Source organism: Sander lucioperca, chromosome 1 (assembly GCF_008315115.2).
Source record: "Sander lucioperca isolate FBNREF2018 chromosome 1, SLUC_FBN_1.2, whole genome shotgun sequence".
Classification (NCBI taxonomy): domain Eukaryota; kingdom Metazoa; phylum Chordata; class Actinopteri; order Perciformes; family Percidae; genus Sander; species Sander lucioperca.
Window position 1 is genome coordinate 40,148,661 of NC_050173.1, and position 18,370 is coordinate 40,167,030.

Genomic DNA, 18,370 nt, shown 5'->3' on the forward strand with positions numbered 1-18,370 from the left:
TGTTGAAATCTCTTAAAACATTGTAGCTAAAAATGGCTTCAATGGGTCAAGAAACACCAACATTCACTCTTCAGACTTTCAGCAAACCTGCGAGAGGAAATGAAAAGTAAAGCTATGACCCAAACTGTATGTACACACATCCATCACAGTTTACAGAGAAACGTTTACATTACTTTACATTTTATTTAGCCAAGGTGCAGTCGGAAGAGTTGTGTTTGTAGCCTGCGGCGGAAGATATGTAGACTTTCAGCTGTCCTGATGTCAATGGGGAGCTCGTTCCACCATTTAGGAGCCAGGACAACAATATAATAATAAGTTTATTTGATATAGCACCTTTTACAGACAAAGTCACAAAGTGCTTCACATGATAAACATTTGTAAAAATACAGTACAATCCAACGGAGAATAAGCAAGGGAAAAAAAGAAAATAATAGTTGAATGACCAATGAAAATCATTTCAACGATTAAAACCTAAAACCCAAAGTTTACAAACATGCGTCAAAAGCGAATTTAAGGCGAGACACTACAGGTGAATAGGCTAAAATTTTTAAATAATAGATATCTCCATGAAACTTCCTCAGTTGATTACTTACACAAGTATATAAAAAAAATGTATTACAAGTTTTTTAAATGTTTATGTTTAATTATGCAAATTAGGCATTTTTTCATTAAATATGCGCAATTTTGCATATATTTTCGGTAAATAGATCTGAACATATGATAAAGCCAGGTGCAAAATTCTTTTTTCATTTTGTTTACACACAAGATGAAAACAAAATTACAGAGGGATTTCAGGATATCTGCTTTCATTACCTAGGAAATCAAAATATACTGTCCATAGCCTTAAAAAAATCGATTTTCGCCATGTTTTTTAGCTTAAAATTTCACATAGATCAGGGCAGGAATGATTTATTAACAAATCCCTCTGTAAATATCTTCAGAATACTACTAAGTGTATAACTGGAAGGTTTGGTGTACATAGGTGCTACATAGGCTGAGATGTTTATACTGGAGAATGACAAAAAACTCATTTTGAGAAAACGGCATTTAAAGATTTAAATAGTGGAATTTAATACATTTCTATTGGAAAAATTGCTCAAAAACAGAATAAATGCTCAGGCCCTTAGTGATAATGATATAGAATATTTCAAGCTCATGAAAATTGATTATTTAATAAAATGGCAGGCATATAAGGCCTACAACTGCAGTAACTCAATGAATTAACATTGGCGTATCATGCACAAAGTTGCAGACAAAACCCACGCTGGACAGTTGTATGGACACAGAACAAGACCAACAATAGATGTAACAGCTTTTTTAAAGTCCAACTGTCCATTCCAGCACCATATGTATTTTAGCTGTGCTTGGACTCTTGCGCCTATGTTTTACACTGGCAGCTGTGACGGCCTCAGCTTTTGAGGTCCTGAGCATATCAGTTTCTGTCATTGAATTGACCGTCACAACTGTGCTCTGAAGCCACAACTTCTCCATAACAGAAAGCATGGCAGCGGCACCTTCATGGCCATACTTGCTGCGGCTCCAGCTTACTTTTCCCACAAAACAGTCCCCTCAGTCAGCTGATGGTGAAGATAACTAACCAGGCTCCCATCAGCACTGGTTCATAACACAACAGAACAAAACTAATTATGACTCATTCAAAAGACCAATATTTAGAACATTGGAGAAAGCAAACAAAGTAGACTAAATTGTTATTTGACAGATTATCTTCACACTGTCAGAGATACGAAGAAGAGACGGATCCTGACTAAATACAGTCTCAGTGACCACCAACTGGGTCAGACAGAGATGCACTTCCTCCTCCACTGGGAAAAACTATCTTCACTAAGAGAATTACACCTTGGAAAAATAGCCAAAAAAAGTTAACACCAGAAGAGAAGCTGAAAGTTCTCCTAGGAGAGGTGACAGCAGCTCCACTGACAGCTACATATGGATCTACCTGCTACAGCCTGAGGGACTCACACCACTTAGGATCCCAAAATTACAGATTTGTTTAGTAGCCTATTATATAGTAATTACATTATACAAAACTGTAACTGTTGTGTAATGTAACTGTTTTGTAATATAGTGTGTTGTATCGCGATCAGTACAGTGTGGTACATATGTGACAAATATTTAATATATGACATGTAGGCTATGACTTTCTGTAAACTGCTTTGAGAGAGAGAGAGAGAGAGAGAGAGAGAGAGAGAGACAGAGTCTGATTACCTCCGCTGTCTGAACACTCCTGTTTTCTGAACGACAGTTTAAACATCGACGTACTATGTGAAGGCATTTCATCATCTGTTGTCTTAGTTTGTAATCCCCTGTGTCTTCTTGCTAATAACAACTGTTTTCGTCTTCTCTGAGGTGATTTTCAGCCGTTTTCGACGCACTTCTTTCAACATTTTGAGCTACCGCGGAAATGTCAGAGCACGTCACGTGACGATTCTGAACGAATCACGTTGTCAGAAATTGGTATCAGCCAATGAGATTGCGCATTTTGAGTTAAATCCCCCCTTTTACTTTCACGATTGGTTGCTGATAAAAAGGAAATGACCATATTTTCCGACAGCATTGTACAGGAGAAAGAGAGCTTTCCAACGGTATATGTGAGGACAGGGTGCAGACAGCGATCGCGGAGCAGCGCGATGATTTAGAACGCTAACTTTTGTTGAATTTAGGTGAAATCTACCGCCGCAAACAGACAAAGTGTAGTAAAATAAAGACCTAAATGTGTATTTCGGACTTTATTTCACCACAAGTCTGAAAGAAGACATGTTATTGAAGACAAATAGCTCAAAATCTCAAAATTGACCAGTGAAAAAAAAAACGATGTTTTTGCCTGCCGTGTCTCGCCTTAAACAAATGTGTCTTCAGCTGCTTTTTAAAAGCTTCAACAGAGACTGCAGAATGTAAGACAGTAGGAAGGGTGTTCCACAGGTTTGGAGCCACTGCTTCAAAGGAACGGTCACCTTTAGTTTTTAAACGAGTGCGTGAGACCACCAGTAATCCTTAGTTAGAAGACCTGAGGGACCTGTTAGTAGTGTACAGATGGAGCAGGTCCAAGATATAAAGAGGTGCCAGACCATGCCATGCTTTATAAGCCAGAATAACTTTAAATTGAATCCTGAACTTGATCGGAAGCCAATGTAATGAGTATAAAATTGGAGTGATGTGCGACATCCTGCTGGACCTGGTCAACAGCCTTGCAGCAGAGTTCTGGACTAGTTGTAGACGGTCCTGGGATGACTTGCTGAGACAAGTGAAAATGGAGTTGCAGTAATCAAGCCGTGATTATATAAATCATTCTGATTGAATGATCATCTCAAGCTCAGAATGCGAAACAACAGCTCTAAGTTTGGCAATGTTTCTTAATTGAAAGAAACATGTGCAGGTCAGTGATTTGATATGTTGATCAAAATAATTGTTATTATCAAATATAACACCAAGATTTCTCAGTTTGGACTGTACTGCTGAAGAAAGGGACCCCAGGAGCTGAGTAACCTTGGAGGCTGTAGTGTCCGGAGCAACAATAAGGACTTCGGTCTTACCTTCATTGAGCTGTAGGAAGTTGTCGGATGTCATCTGCATAGAAGTGATAATGGATATCTCCAAATTTGCTAATTATACATCCCAGGGGAAGCATATACAATGCAAATAAAATCGGACCTAACACAGAACCCTGAGGCACCCCACAGGAAAGGGCAGCCGTTTCTGAACAACAGGGACCAAGTGACACAGAAAAACAGTTGGGATTTCTCTGAGTGAATAGGTGTCCCTCGCTGCGAGAGGACAGCAAGCAGATTGGCTGATGCAGAGCGGAGAGGGCGGGCTGGGGTGTAAGGTACGCAAGTACTAGTGTCTTGAAAAGGGTGTAGGCAGCAACTGGTAGACAGTGAAGGGAGCAGTGGAGCAGTGTAGTAGGAGAGAACTTAAGGAGGTTGATACCGAGAGGACCTGCTGCATTCTGAATGAGCTGCAGAGGTCGGAGGGAGTTGCATTAGTCAAGACATGAGATTCAAGAGCCTGAACCAGAACCTGAGCCACTTATGGGTTAGAACGGGCTGTATCCTTCTGATGTTGTGCAGCATGTACCTACATAATCGGGTAGTTGCAGAAATGTTGGCAATAAGGGAGAGCATGGTTATCAGTTGAAAACATTCATTAGTATAACACTAGTATAACACTTTGAACAGGGTAACTTGTAATCACAGTTAAAACAGTAGACCTACAATAAAACTGTGAGAGTTTTAATTAATGTGTATTTAATTTATAAACTGAACTCCTGAATGTTAGTAAGCACACCCATCAGTGTGATTTGTGATGAGGCAGATTTATTGAATCAGAACATGCGTGGATTAAAGGGTTATAACTAGGGCTGTCAATCGATTACAAAAATTAATCTAATTAATTACAGACTCTGTGATTAATTAATCGAAATTAATCGCATACATAATTAACGGTGCCTGAACCGATACTTTTTAAGAAAGTAAAAAAAGAAAAGAAAACAAAGGGTACTAAACAACAGTTGGTGACATTAAAGAACGGCTTGTTTATTGCTAAGGCCATATGGTCAAAATTAAATGATTTAATAATAATGTATAACAATAACAATAACTTATTTCACTAGTAAATTGCTGTTGAACGACAAAAACAACCACCAAGGACATTTACAATAACTTCAAATGCACCACGAAGCTGTAGTTTACCAGTTTCATTGAACGCACCGTCTGTGTTGTTTTTCCGACGGCAGCTCGGCAGCTGCAGATTGTTACATCCCGCTGTTGAGTCACAGTCCTCTACCGTAAAACACAGTCAAACTTTACACCGTTCAGCGTTAGCTGTCAGCATTGTAACCGTGTTTAATCCAGCTACTAGATAGCGGTAGGCTAACGTTAGCTGCTGTCGAGTATAGTGTTAACTAGCGTCACATGCAGCGGTGTTTGTGTTGCCTGTATCGTCTTCAGAGCACCAGAGAGAAGAGCAGACATATCAGTGGCACCAGATTTCGGTAGCCAGGGTTGGCAGGAAGAAGATTTTTACAAGTAAATGTTCCAATCAATGATCCAGGCAGCACATTCTCGTCTCCCTCCTTCATTTTACAGTCGAATGGTGGCTAGAACGGCTCCGGGTCAAACGTCAATATGGAATGGATTAATCTGCGTTATTTTTTTTAACGCGTTATTATTAATTAATCGAAATTAACGCGTTATTTTGACAGCCCTAGTTATAACGCTACAGAACCTTCAATATCTACATCTCCGCCTTTTACCTGCTTCCTATTAGAAACTTTATTTCACAGGCTGTCACAGCAGAGCTTACATGATTCACAGTGATGTTCCAGCTGGCTCAGCTGGGAGTCTGTGTGTTGGTGTGATGTGTACTGTCTGTACTGCCGGTACTGTAGATCTGGATCACCTCCCTGCTGCTGTGGATCAACCGGAGCTGTAAGACAGCACCCTGGGGGAAATCATGACATCAAACTCACCGACTGTCATTTTCTCTTCTGTCTCAGCTGCACAAACTGTGTGATACCATCATATATATATATATATGAGAGACGCACCACTTCTGGACAAAACATATTGTCAATAATAGGAGGTAAACTCTGGAATAGCTTGCCCCTCCCAATAAGAGAGTGTCCTACATTCAACACCTTTAAAACTCACTTAAAGCGGCCATATTATGCTCATTTTCAGGTTCATAATTGTATTTTAAGGTTGTACCAGAATAGGTTTACATGATTTCATTTTCAAAAAACACCATATTTTTGTTGTACTGCAGTGCTCGCTCTCACTGCTGCAGATCCTCTTTTCACCTCGTCTCTGTTTTAGCTACAGAGTGAGACCTCTTTTCTTCTTCTTCTTCTGTACTATCTTTGATTGCATTTGCACATGCCCAGTGGCTCAGATGTAGATCATGTCAGCTAGCTAGCTCCATAGACAGTAAAAGAGGCTGTTTCTACAACTTCGGTCAGTTACAAGGCAGGATTAGCTGGGAGACTTCTAAATGAGGGCGCACATGGAAGTAGTTCTTTTGTAGATTATGGTGAACTTGTGTGGTGTTGTAGCAGTGCTTTGCTATTGAGAATGAGGTAGCATGCTAGCGTTAGCATGGACACATTCACATTCAGAAACTGTATCTCACTCTAAACAGCATGGATGGATTTTTTTCAAAGTTTGTATGAGTGTGGAAGCACCAGAAACACAACATAACACCCCAAATCCCACTTTAAAACAGTGGCTCCTAGAAAACCAGAGATGCACTCACTTTAAAGCCCAAGACACACCAGGCTGATAATCGGCTGTTGGACAGTCTGGCGAGGTCAGTGACTCGAGTCTGTTCGGTGTGTTCTGCGCCGTCGTCCGTCCAAGGGGCTGTTGGCCTTCATTTTGTCCGATTTGACATGTATAATCCGCGGGGCAGGAACTGCCGGCAGTCAGACTCAAATGACCCATCTGATTGGTAGAGTGCTAACCCAGAAACGGGGAGCGGAATGAGCGTGACTAGAGTCTCTCCAAATCTGAAGAAAATCTTTTAAACTGACCTTTGTCGATCTGAAATGAAGACAACTGCATGGTTGATTTCTCACTTAAAATGTTTTCAGAAACACGTTTCGGTGAACTATTTTAGTACAATATGAGATCGTATTCTGAACAAGCCGCCGTGACAGTCTGGCTTTGAATTTCAGGAGAAACCAGACCCACGTGACGCATTCGTCCAATCAGATGCCGTTTTCCATTTTTGGGCGACAATACAGATTAGCGCCGCCTGCTGTTATGGAGACGTATTACATCTTGTTGCTTTGGTGTGTTCCGAGGCACTTTTTTGACCAACTCGGGGAGACTGATCAGTCCAACTGCCTTTTCTGCCGAGGGTCGGCCGTCTGGTCAGTGTGTCTGCAGCTTTAAAGGCATACTTTGCGGTTTCCATTTTTGTCAAACAGCGACCCCTAGAGTCGGTGTGGAATACTTGTAATTAATGTTACCTTTGTTGCTTTTTAGCTCTCCCCAACCAGTGAAAGCCTGACCGAGTGGGACTCACGCGGTCAGTTTCTCGTTTTCTTTTCCTTGACTCTTCCGACCACGCTTTCTTTGTTTTCTTCGTCGACTCTGCCATGATTCACGTCTGAAATGTGTGCTAGTGTTGATGCTATACCATACTCTATATGTTGTTGATGTATGTTACGTCGTGCCGTAAGGCAAGTCGTGATTCTCGCGTGATTTGGCAGGGCACCACCTCTCAAACCTGCATTGCTGGTTTTGCCAGCGGCGTCTCCCCCCCTGCTTTGCTATTGGGATGATTCGCCCTACTACGAGTTTGTTTACCATCAAAATGACTTCGAAGCTGTTATATTAAGGTACAAATCTTGCATCTTGCCTTTAACTGTCACACATTTCATCACCCATACACTTTCACTGTTGAATTGAATGCAGTACAGAGGGGGGGCACTTTTATGCTAGCCTCAAAATAGCTATTTTTAAAACACTAAGAAGGCTCGACACAACATGAAACTTTGCTCGAAGTATGACCAGGGTCTCTACACCTTAACGAAAGCATTGACAACATTGTTCCAAAGTACCCTTAGAAACAGCAAGACATCTCTTAAAGGAATACTTCACCCCGGAAATTCCAATTTGAACATCAATTACTCACCCTGTGTTACCTTGCATTCTTGAAGAAAACTTTTTCTTGCGTGCCTCCACAGTTGTGAGACTGTTTATCTAAGGGTTTTAAATAGTACAGTTTTAGTGAAAATGCATTTCAGCAGGACTGAGCATATGACTGGATAATCAAGACTAGGATTATACTGCGCGAGTTGTGTGAGAGTTTGTAAATGGATGTTTATAAAAAAATGGACACCTTTTATTTCAATTCATTAAGAATCTTTGTACACTGTGGAGGCGTGATAAAGTTTTCTTCAAGAATTCAAGGTAAGTAATGGAAGGATCATTTTGGGGGTAAAGTATTCCTCTTAACTCAACTAAGGACCTACTTTACTTTACTTATTCCCTTGATTCCTGAGAATTTATGGTGAACAAACATGCACAGGATCTGAAAAAAAGAAAGAAAATAAGTAAAACAGTGCGGCGGAAATGAGACAATGTGAGAAGCAGACAACCCTATAGTTAGAACTCCCCCCTCCGAAGGCCAGTTTAGTTGATAAAAACATAAAATAGGTGGGAAAGGATAAGCAAACAATGAAAATCAGCATGAATACTTACACATCAAACCACACATTTAAACTATCTCACTTCCTATTAGTGACACATGAATGAGGAGCACGTTTCAGAGCCGACTTGTTATCTGTGGCTTCCTCAATGTGTGCTGCCCGGCTGGAGAACAGTGTGGTCGTGCTCTCCTTTGCGCTCGTCTAATTCCACAAAGTAAATATCAGATTGTTTTTCGTAGTGGCTTAGAAGGGAGCCTGAGAAGAATTGAGAAAAACGTTATCCCTGGAGTCCCTGCTCTCCCAAAATTGCCTCTCCCTCATGAAATAGTGCACTCATATCGACCTACAGAGAACAGGACACAGTAGCAATCACCAAAGCACTGTTTGCGTCACCTGATGGGACCTCAGGGTATATTTTCTTTTAATTATGTTTTTGTGGGCATGAACGCATGTAATGAATGTTACCAAAGTCTTGTCTTATTAAGCTTACTCATTATTTCCAGCTACATGAAAGGTTGCAAACTATTTTATATTTATCAGAGTTATCGCAGAAATGTGCTTCTCAGTTGAGACATTTCTGAATTTCACTACATATTTTTTGACGAGAAAAATATGGGCTTGGTGTATTTGGTCAAAATTGCAGTGACCAATTTTTCTGCGTATTATTTTTTCTTCAGTGGGGTAATATTTGTTTGAGCTGGAATGTACAGGCATGGTCACAATGAGTGGTGACTGTCAGAAGAAAATCTCTCCCTCTTTCAAATTCTGAAAGCAGTGTTATTTAAAGATGATGTAGGATCAAATCTTAGTAAAAACATTCAAAAGTAATCCCAAATGTATATTTCTGTATGTCTCCACTTAGGCTTCTGTTGTGACCTGGGCAATATTACCAAGATGCTGAGTGCCTTTAAGGAAGACGGCCAATTGTGATGGAGACATAAATCTGTCTCTAGCTGATTTAAGGTATTGAGAGATAGACAATGAAAGCTATTAATATAAAAGGAGCTGATATTAGGCCAGACTGCAGATGATATACCTAAACACATAGTCAGAAGCTCACAGAGAAAACCCCTCCTCTTTTCTGTCTATCTACTTTAATAACTAACATTGCAGTGTCTTACATTCCTGTTTAATGTTGAATTTAAAGATCAATAGACCCACCAATCGCAGCGCAACAGGGACAGCGTACAAATGCAATAAAGCTTCCATACTTTATTCGGTAAAGAAATAGTTCCACCAACAATATAATCAGTTTAAAAGTCAAAACCTTTAACAGTCTTCTTTCCAGTGTGAAAACAGATTATGACGCATTCGACAGGGAGAAGTGTGTGCATGCATAACAGTAGGCTGAATCTTTCCATTGTGAGTATTCAAGCCATCAGTACAGCTTATACCACAATGGATTGAATGATGTTTGGATTGAAATATCCAAAAGTGACAAAGCATGAGAATCATATCCTGCATTATGTGTAATGTAAGTCACAGATGTGATTTATTGGCAGACAGAAGTGCTGCTATTCCTTACTATGCCCCGCAACGCCCCGCAGTGCTCTGCTACGCCCTGCATCGCCCCGTTACGCCCCGCTACGCCGCGCTATGCCCTGCATCGCCCCGCTACGCCCTGAACTGCTACAACTGTTATTTCTAGTCATAGTTCCACTATCTTTAATGTTACTATTATGATAGTACTATGGTGATTATGATGATACTACTATTATACTGTTCATCATTCCAACTGCTATAATTAATATGAATCATATTTCTATATGTATAGCTGTATATCTGTATCAGTGTCTGCGTCCAAACTGGCAGCGACAGATGCCCGTCCACCAAGAGCCTGGGTCTGTCCAAGGTTTCTGCCTAAAAGGATGTTTTTCCTCGCCACTGTCACACTAAATGCTTGCTCTTGGGGGAATTATTGGAATTGTTGGGTCTTTGAAAAGTGTCCTGAGATAAGTGCTCTTGGGGCGTCTGCATTCTCAGTTAGCCACTTGTTGGCAACAACCTTTTATGAGACACGTAAAAGCTTCAAAATTCATGAGTGGGGTATGTATTGGTGTGGTGACTATCTGTCCAATCTGAGTTTTCTGTTGCACGACTAAAACACCTTTTGAACGTACACGTTCCAAAAAGACAAGTTCCCTCCCGAGGCTATTTTGCAGAGGCACCGTCATTGAGTATGGCGCTAGGCGCCGCCCTAAATGATTGTGATTGGTTTAAAGAAATGTCAATAAACCAGAGCATGTTTTTCTCCCATCCCCGAGTGCTGTGTGGACTAGCCAGACCTTCCTCTGCAGCACTGTGGAGGAAGGTCTGGCAATGCGAGACAAGCACCGACCTGAACGTTGCAGACTTTAACTCTGGGTCATGACCTAACCTGCTCATGGGCAGGTTTTCTTCAACAAACCGCCACTTCCTCTCTGTCTCCTCCTCTCCTGCAGACCCGTCTGACACACCGTCCTCATTCATACAGTCAATATCAAAGCACTTATCAAAGATACATCTGCAGAGGTTTAAGTCAGGAGAAGGAAAAAATCTCTCTTTATAACTTCACTACTTAGAATACCAGATCTTTTCTACTGTTTTTATGCACAGAACATGTATTTCTTTAAACAGCAACCTCTGCCCTAACATTTAAATATTACACATCCTGGAGGTGTGAATGAGAAGAGCATTAGTGTGGCACTGTTTTACAGAACAATTCCTCTGTTATATTCCTCACTGCTGCTTCACAGAATGAAGCTATTAGTTCTACATTCATTTTCTCAAATGAAAAGAGGCCATACAGTTCAATTACTGCTCATTTATATTTTCAATTATATTTTAAAGCTACTTAAGCCTAATGGCCAACATGTGTGGAGTTGAGACTTCCTCAATTAAGTTTAATTATATTAAACACAATTACTAATGTGTGTGGTCACATTACTGTCCTGTTATTGTAATTAAGGTCACAGCATATGTAGGAAAGACATAAATGAAGGAAAGGATGAGGGTTTTTAAGCTATGTAAAAGACCACATCAAGTGTAAACAGATAGACATACACAATAAGCTGGAGACAGAAATGAAATGTTTGCCACTGAAAATAACTGTAACACTTCAAATGTCATTTATATTGGTTGGCATGTATTGACTGCCATCTTCAGATGTTACTTTTCATAACTCTTTGAGGAAATGTTAAAGGAATTAAACTGTTGTGGCAAGGAAGTGATATTTTTAGGGGATTTTAGTGTATATCCACGTCGTTCTACTTCCGGGATTGCTCCGTTGCCGCCGGAAAAACCGCCGGATTTCATTATTTTCGGCAGGATGTCCGTTACCTTACACTTTCTTTGTGTTGGCATTCTATACTCCAGTAGATTTATGAGGACTATGTTTATGACACATGTTCCACCCAAACAAGTTCCTTCCCGAGACTATTTTGCAGAGGCACCATTATTGAGTCCGGCGCTTATCGTCGCCCAAGACAATTGTGATTGGTTTAAAGAAATGCCAATAAACCAGAGTTAGTTGGCCAACTATAGGCTAGTGTCACAGGAGCTGACACTAGTGAGCACCTTTCCAATAATATCAAAGGTGATTGAAAAAGTGGTGGCTAAACAGCCATTTGAATTATGGTCACCACTATCTGAATCCAATGCAGTTTGGTTTTAGATCACAACACTCAACAGAAACAGTGTGACAATGATATTGTCCCATTTTTCATACTCAATTACAACCTGGTCTCAGCAACACATTCTCACTCCCATTGTGTGAAGAAGGGATATTTAGACGCGATTGGCATCACTATTTGACGCTCTCGGGACTTGCACCTGGGTCTTTGGCGTCACTCTTGGTCGGGACTCTTGGCGTCACTTTTTGACTCTCTGGGTCGGGATGGACATGCGGCACAAGAACGGGACAGTTACGGTTAGGAAAAGATGGTGGGTGGGGTTACAAAATGTACTACTGTTTGTTTGTGTATGTTTACACCAATCACCGAAGCAAATTCCACCTAGGGTAACTACTGTGGCAATAAACTCCTTTCTGATTCTGATTCTGTTTAAGTAACGATTGTTAATATTATTATAAAATATACGTCTTCCATTGGAACCAATGGGCTTGGACATACTGGGGAGGGAAGTCTGAAAGTACTGAGTACTGAAAGACAAATTAAAACAATGTTGGTTTGGGTCTTTTCATGGGATTTCTTGAAAGACAAAATATGGAATCATCCGCATTCTCCTTCTATTTACAGTATGACATCACTTGGTCTTTTTGCACAGCACAAGCTTTATTAAGAGCTGCTTACAAGTATTTAAACACACAATTTATAAAGTCACACGGAGCTGAATTAGATTCAGTGAAGTCATAATCATACCGCTGATAAAGCTTCTCCTCTTGTCTTTACGGCTGAACAGGATTTTAATACAAAAGCCTACTGAAGAATTACACTGATCACAATGGAAGTGTCCTCATAATGCACACAGAACTCTCCAGGATATTTCCTTTTGTTACTTTGTGTCTTTATTTACTGTAAAGTTTCATTTGTTCTCCACCTTACAGAACATCTGTGAGGATGGCCTCTTTTTGTTCCCCGTTCCTTTTTTTCTGTCTCCAGTCAATTTGATTCATTACAACCTGGCCCACTTCTCTCTACACACACACACACACACACACACACACACACACACACACACACACACACGCACACACACGCACACACACACAGATAATATGATGATAATCTAACCATTTTGATGGGGAATCCTGGAGACGTGGAGACAATAGAATTGTAATGTAATGTAATACAGCAATTGAGAGCTGCCACTGTGTACATGCTTATACAAACATGCATATATTTGAGCCTGTCTCTAATCCTCATATAGGTGTTTGTGTCTGTGTTGCCTTTTTTCTTTTATCGGGAAGCAGAAGAGGGAATATAACACCTCCCTCACATTGTTTTAAATGTTCTATGAAAATGTTAAATCCTGCTTTCATGCTTTATTCATTGATAACACTGAGTTCTCGTAACGTGTTTCTTTACCTCCACCAACCACCAATATCTCGTTATGTGTGATGTGCAATTAAACTGAATAAAGTCATGGATGTGTTGCACTGAAATCCTCCAGGGACAAGCTCATATTACATCTAAAACAAATGCTTAACTAATTAAAGATGCAAATGTCATTGCCTCTGTGAAGTGTGTGATCTTATTAAAATGCAGTGACATCAGGGGAGAACACCAAGCAGCTCGAAACATTCAGTATCAATTAAGCTCATGGAAATGGGAACTGTGATTGAGGTCAGTGGCTAAATGGATCAACAACATACAGTATGTTCTAAAACTATTGTCTCTCTTTATTTATAGTATGAAATGGATTCCACTAAATGGTGTCTCATTGCACAACTTCTCACATTTACTCTGCAGTTACTGGCTTGGGAACCGGAGGGTGGCTGGGTTAAGTCCCGCATGGACCAAGTACTGGAGCTGGAGAGGTGCCAGTTCGCTCCTGGGCAGTGCTGAAGTGCCTTGAGCAATGCACCGAACCCCCAACTGTTTGGGTGGCACCTGACCATGGGCAGTCCCATCATCGAGGATTAATATAATAATTATTCTTCTTTTAATGATCTCCAATACTGCCCTACAAAGGCAAAAGACCTTAACTCACTAGAGTGTGAAACTGAGAAAAATGACTTTAAAGTTTCTGTTTTGTCCAGACAAAAGTATTATAGGTAGGACTCCCAAAATTTGACAACTAGTTGCTATAATGAAGAAATGTTTGTATGCAAAAAATCTTGAGCTCAAAATTGACCTTTGACCCTTGTTTGGCAGTTACTGTACTCTGCCTTTGTATCATGTGCCAAAAACAAGGAGTCGTGCAAAGGCAAAAGGCAGTAACTGACATATAATCAATATTTGCTTGCTGTTCACCATACTTACATCCATTATAAGAACACCTAACCAAGGTCTAGTCATCATGGTATTAGTTTTAAATGATATAGAAGACCTTTGGTTGTTCCTATTTAGTGCTATAATGATCAGGATAGTGCGGCAACACTAACAGTTAAACAGTATGACAGATAAGTTACTTTGCAGTACAGTATACAATATGAATAAATACAATAAATATTTTCTCAATAAAGATAATTTAATTATAATTGAATACAAAGGTATATTTATTGTTTAACGATAAATATATTATGTTTAACACTTTTGCAAGGCACTGTATCCGTGTCATATTCTCATTAAGGGCTGAGCCCCCCTAAAGGTCTGGTCCTAGAACCGCCCCTGGTTAAGGGTTAAGGGCCACCAAACTGCTCACGATGCACAGTCAACAAACTCGACTTGGATTACTACTTTTTAATTCTGAGATAACATTGACAGAGTTGACCGACCATTTAGGTTAGCCTACTTTGTACGGACGTTAGTGATAACTAGCTTAGTGCTATTATGAATTTGTGTACGATCTGACATGAACACCTGCAAGAAGGAAATATGGTTCAAACATGTATGGATTGTTGTGGATACAGCAGATGGCGTGCATTGCTATGGATTATATCTTCCATGGATTATATCGGATTGCATGGAAAGGTAGGATGCCTGTGTATTTAATAATTGGTTTTCGGTGTCTGATGTCAGGCTTCGTCAAGTGAGGAGGTGTGTCAGCATCACCGTTAGCGCTACGTGACACAGATCCGGGCTGTCACTGACGTTGACAGACCTGAACCATCGCCACTTTATTTCAAAGATGTGTCATTTGTATGTTACGTGGTTTGGTGACAATTAAAAGCGGCAAACTTTGACAGTATGACAAAGCCAGAGTACAGTAACATCACGGCGGCACAGTAACATCTCTCTTGATGCCTGGCTAAACAAAGTCAGAACACCGTAACTCAACTTCAGCGTGCCGGAACAAAGGCAAAGAGCCTTAACAGCTGTTACGGCGTTCTGCTGTGGTTTCTCGTAGCGTTTTGGATGTTACGGTTGTCATAGACCTTTATTTTCTCGTTAAAACAATCAAATTGACTCACGATATTTATTCACATGATAAAGGAGGTCTCAAATAACCCAAAAATGACATTAACTAATTTTTGACCAAACATGATGTTACGGCGTTTTGCCTTTGTAGGGCAGAATACCATTACTCTGTTAGGTCAGGTTGTACTTCCAACTCATAACATACTGATGCTTGGTCAGTGTCTCTCAGCGTCAGATGCCAACACAAAAAATAACCCTTCACCGTCTGTATGGAACGCACCGGGCACAGCAGCAGCTCGAATGCTGCGCTGTAAGATGACGCAGTATTACAGTAGGAGAGACAACGGTAGAGAGTAGTATGAAAGACCGAAAATCGGTGGATGGGTCAAACAACACAGGACTTTCACCCAGTAGACCAGGGTTCATGTCCCGTTCTTGAAACGTACATTTTATAACCCCACCCACCATCTTTTCCTAAACCTAATTGTCCCATTCTTGTGCCAGTCAGTTAAACGTCCCGGCCCAGAGCGTCTAAAAGTGACGCCAAGAGTCTCGACCAAGAGCGTCTAAACATGATGCCCTAAGGAGACTTTTTGCGTCAATATCAAACGCCCAAGGCACCAAGCGTCGCATTTTAATGCGATGGGTGTGAGAATGTGTTGGCATTGCAGCCGTCAGTGTAGTGGGTTGCTCCTCTTCACTTACAACTTGTGGCTTATATACCTTCTTCATCTTTATCTTCAACTCTGGTAGTTAAGTTCTTGGACATGCTTTTGTTCATTGAAAACCCAGTTTCTTGCTTTCTTGGTTCTTCCTAAACAATCCTTATGTTCATTCTTCAAAGATATTCAAATAAGTGTTCTGCCATTAAAGTGATCATTCTCTGTAGGTTCATCACTACAAGACCCTTTTCACATTATCATTCGACAAAGCATTGTTCTTATCTTCATTCCAAATTACTTTGATTAATAACCACATTCCAGCGACGACATGACGTGTTGAGTGGGCTCGGTAGCCACACCAATGGTAAAACAACCGTGTTGCTTTTTTCTCAACTGAACACTTCACAAAAACATTACACTCCCTGATGTAACACCAAATATTCAACAATATTCCCACATTACACTGACACATATTTCTCCCTGTACTCCAGCACGTCATACTATCCCAAAAAAAAGTTAGTTCACAGACGTCGCGCGACACAACATAGCGCTGAAAATGATCATGAATTCAAAATGATTATGGACCCCAGACCCCATGTTAAGATTGTCCCACCTGCATTTTGAATGCTTCCTACACAGCGGCTGTGGCTCAGGTAGAGCGGGTCATCCTTTAATCACTGGGTTGACCATACAATCCCTGGCTCCTCCTGTCCATATGTCAAAGTTTCCTTAAGCAAGACACTGAATCCCAAGTTGCTCCAGTAGGGCAGGCCAGCACCTTGCATGTCAGGTCTGTATGAATGGGTGAATGAGAGGCAAAATTGTAAAGTGCTTTGTCCGGTAAGGTAGAAAGGATCTATATCCATTTGCCATTTACGCCAATGCTTGTGTCTCATATAAATGTTAAACAAAATCAATAACAACATCAGTGCCAGTACTTGTCTGTCTTACAACTGCTTACTTCACTCTCCTCCCAAACAGACCTTGGACGTGATTCTACTAGCCTACTGCCCCCCAGCCCCAGTTTGTGTTTGTCCTGCGTTACAGTCACGTCACAGAGCTAAGCAGCCAGTTTACAAATAAAGAAATACATTACATTAGATTTTTTTTACCACATTTCCTAAATTGTCCTAAACCGTCAGTAGAGCGTGCATGCATATGTGTCCTTCTTATTATCCACATTTTATATTGAGGTGGAAAAGTTGTTGCTAGATGAAGTGATAAAAGCTGATGGAAACATAATATACAGCATGGTTGCAGGACCTGCCTCACTTCTTCTTGTTTTATTTCTGGCAGTGTAAATGCAACATCAGCATATTGCTGCTGCCCACTTTTTCCATTCCTCCACTGCACCAAAAAGACCAAAGAATAAAGAATCAAAACACACCACGTGGTGTGTGTTAACACAGGACACAAATTCATTCTTTGAAATAACATGTAAATGTCATATTAGGTGGAAGTGTTGTAATGATGTAACAGTCTTTTGCAATCTCTGTCTTGTAACACTGTGTGTGTGTGTGTGTGTGTGTGTGTGTGTGTGTGTGTGTGTGTGTGTGTGTGTGTGTGCATTTAACTATATTCGTGGGTTCCAAAGAGTCCAGTATACTTGTAGGGTCCCGACAGCTTTGTGGGGCCAAAATGCTGGACCCCACAAGTTTAAAGGGCTGTTTGAGGGTTAAGACTTGGTTGTAAGATTAGGGATAGAATTAGGTTATGGTTAGGGTGAGGGTAAGGGTTAAGGTTAGACATTTAGTTGTGATGGTTAAGGTTAGGGTAAGGGGCTAGGGAATGCATTATGTCAATGACGGGTCCCCACAAAGATAGTGCCACAAACCTGTGTGTGTGTGTGTGTGTGTGTGTGTGTGTGTGTGTGTGTGTGTGTGTTTGTTTATGCAGGAGGTTGTGCACGAGGTCCGCACAGTGCAGAGGAGTAGGCAGCCTGAGGTTCAGTGGGATCTTATTACCATTCACATGGATTAACCAGCATCAAACAGTCACCTATGAGGCCTCATTTAGCATGCAGATGTATGAGGGGAGACTTGCATCAACATGTTCCGCAGATGAATGACAGTGTGTGTGTGTGTGTGTGTGTGTGTGTGTGTGTGTGTGTGTGTGTGTGTGTGTGTGTGTGTGTGTGTGTGTGTGTGTGTGTGTGTGTGTGTGTGTGTGTATCAAACCTCTGATGGAATATTTAGCTTTGCAGACCTTTGACTAGTTTTAATTCCATCTCTTTACTATGGAGACAGTCATAGAAGTGTGGGCGCCAGTGAATGGATATCTTTCCTTGAGAGCTCCCATCAGCCACTCTGAAAAAGCTTCTCACACTCAACCTCCTTCCCACACACACACACACACACACACACACACACACACACACACACACATGCCTGTAGCCTTTGCTTAATGCTAATTTGGCCGGTGGCAACCTTGCTGATTGGGTCATTAGTTGCTCCCTAACGTCCTGTCAGAGGTTTCATTTCCTGTGCCCTCTGTGGGTTAATGAGGTGTACAGCGGGGGGAGCGCAGGGTGGGCTGTTGGGACACTTTATTCTGCCAGTGTTTCCTCTTCAGCTGGG

General features: G+C 41.0%; 1 long non-coding RNA gene across 1 annotated transcript in view; it reads right to left on the bottom strand.

Moving 5' to 3' along the window:
• Positions 1-13,975: 13,975 nt before the first annotated feature.
• The window catches only part of LOC118495599, a 556,251-nt gene continuing 551,856 nt past the window's right edge, over positions 13,976-18,370 (bottom strand). The window contains exon 3 of the long non-coding RNA XR_004898071.1: positions 13,976-14,111. This is a non-coding gene — a long non-coding RNA (uncharacterized LOC118495599). The remainder of the gene's footprint in view (positions 14,112-18,370) is intronic.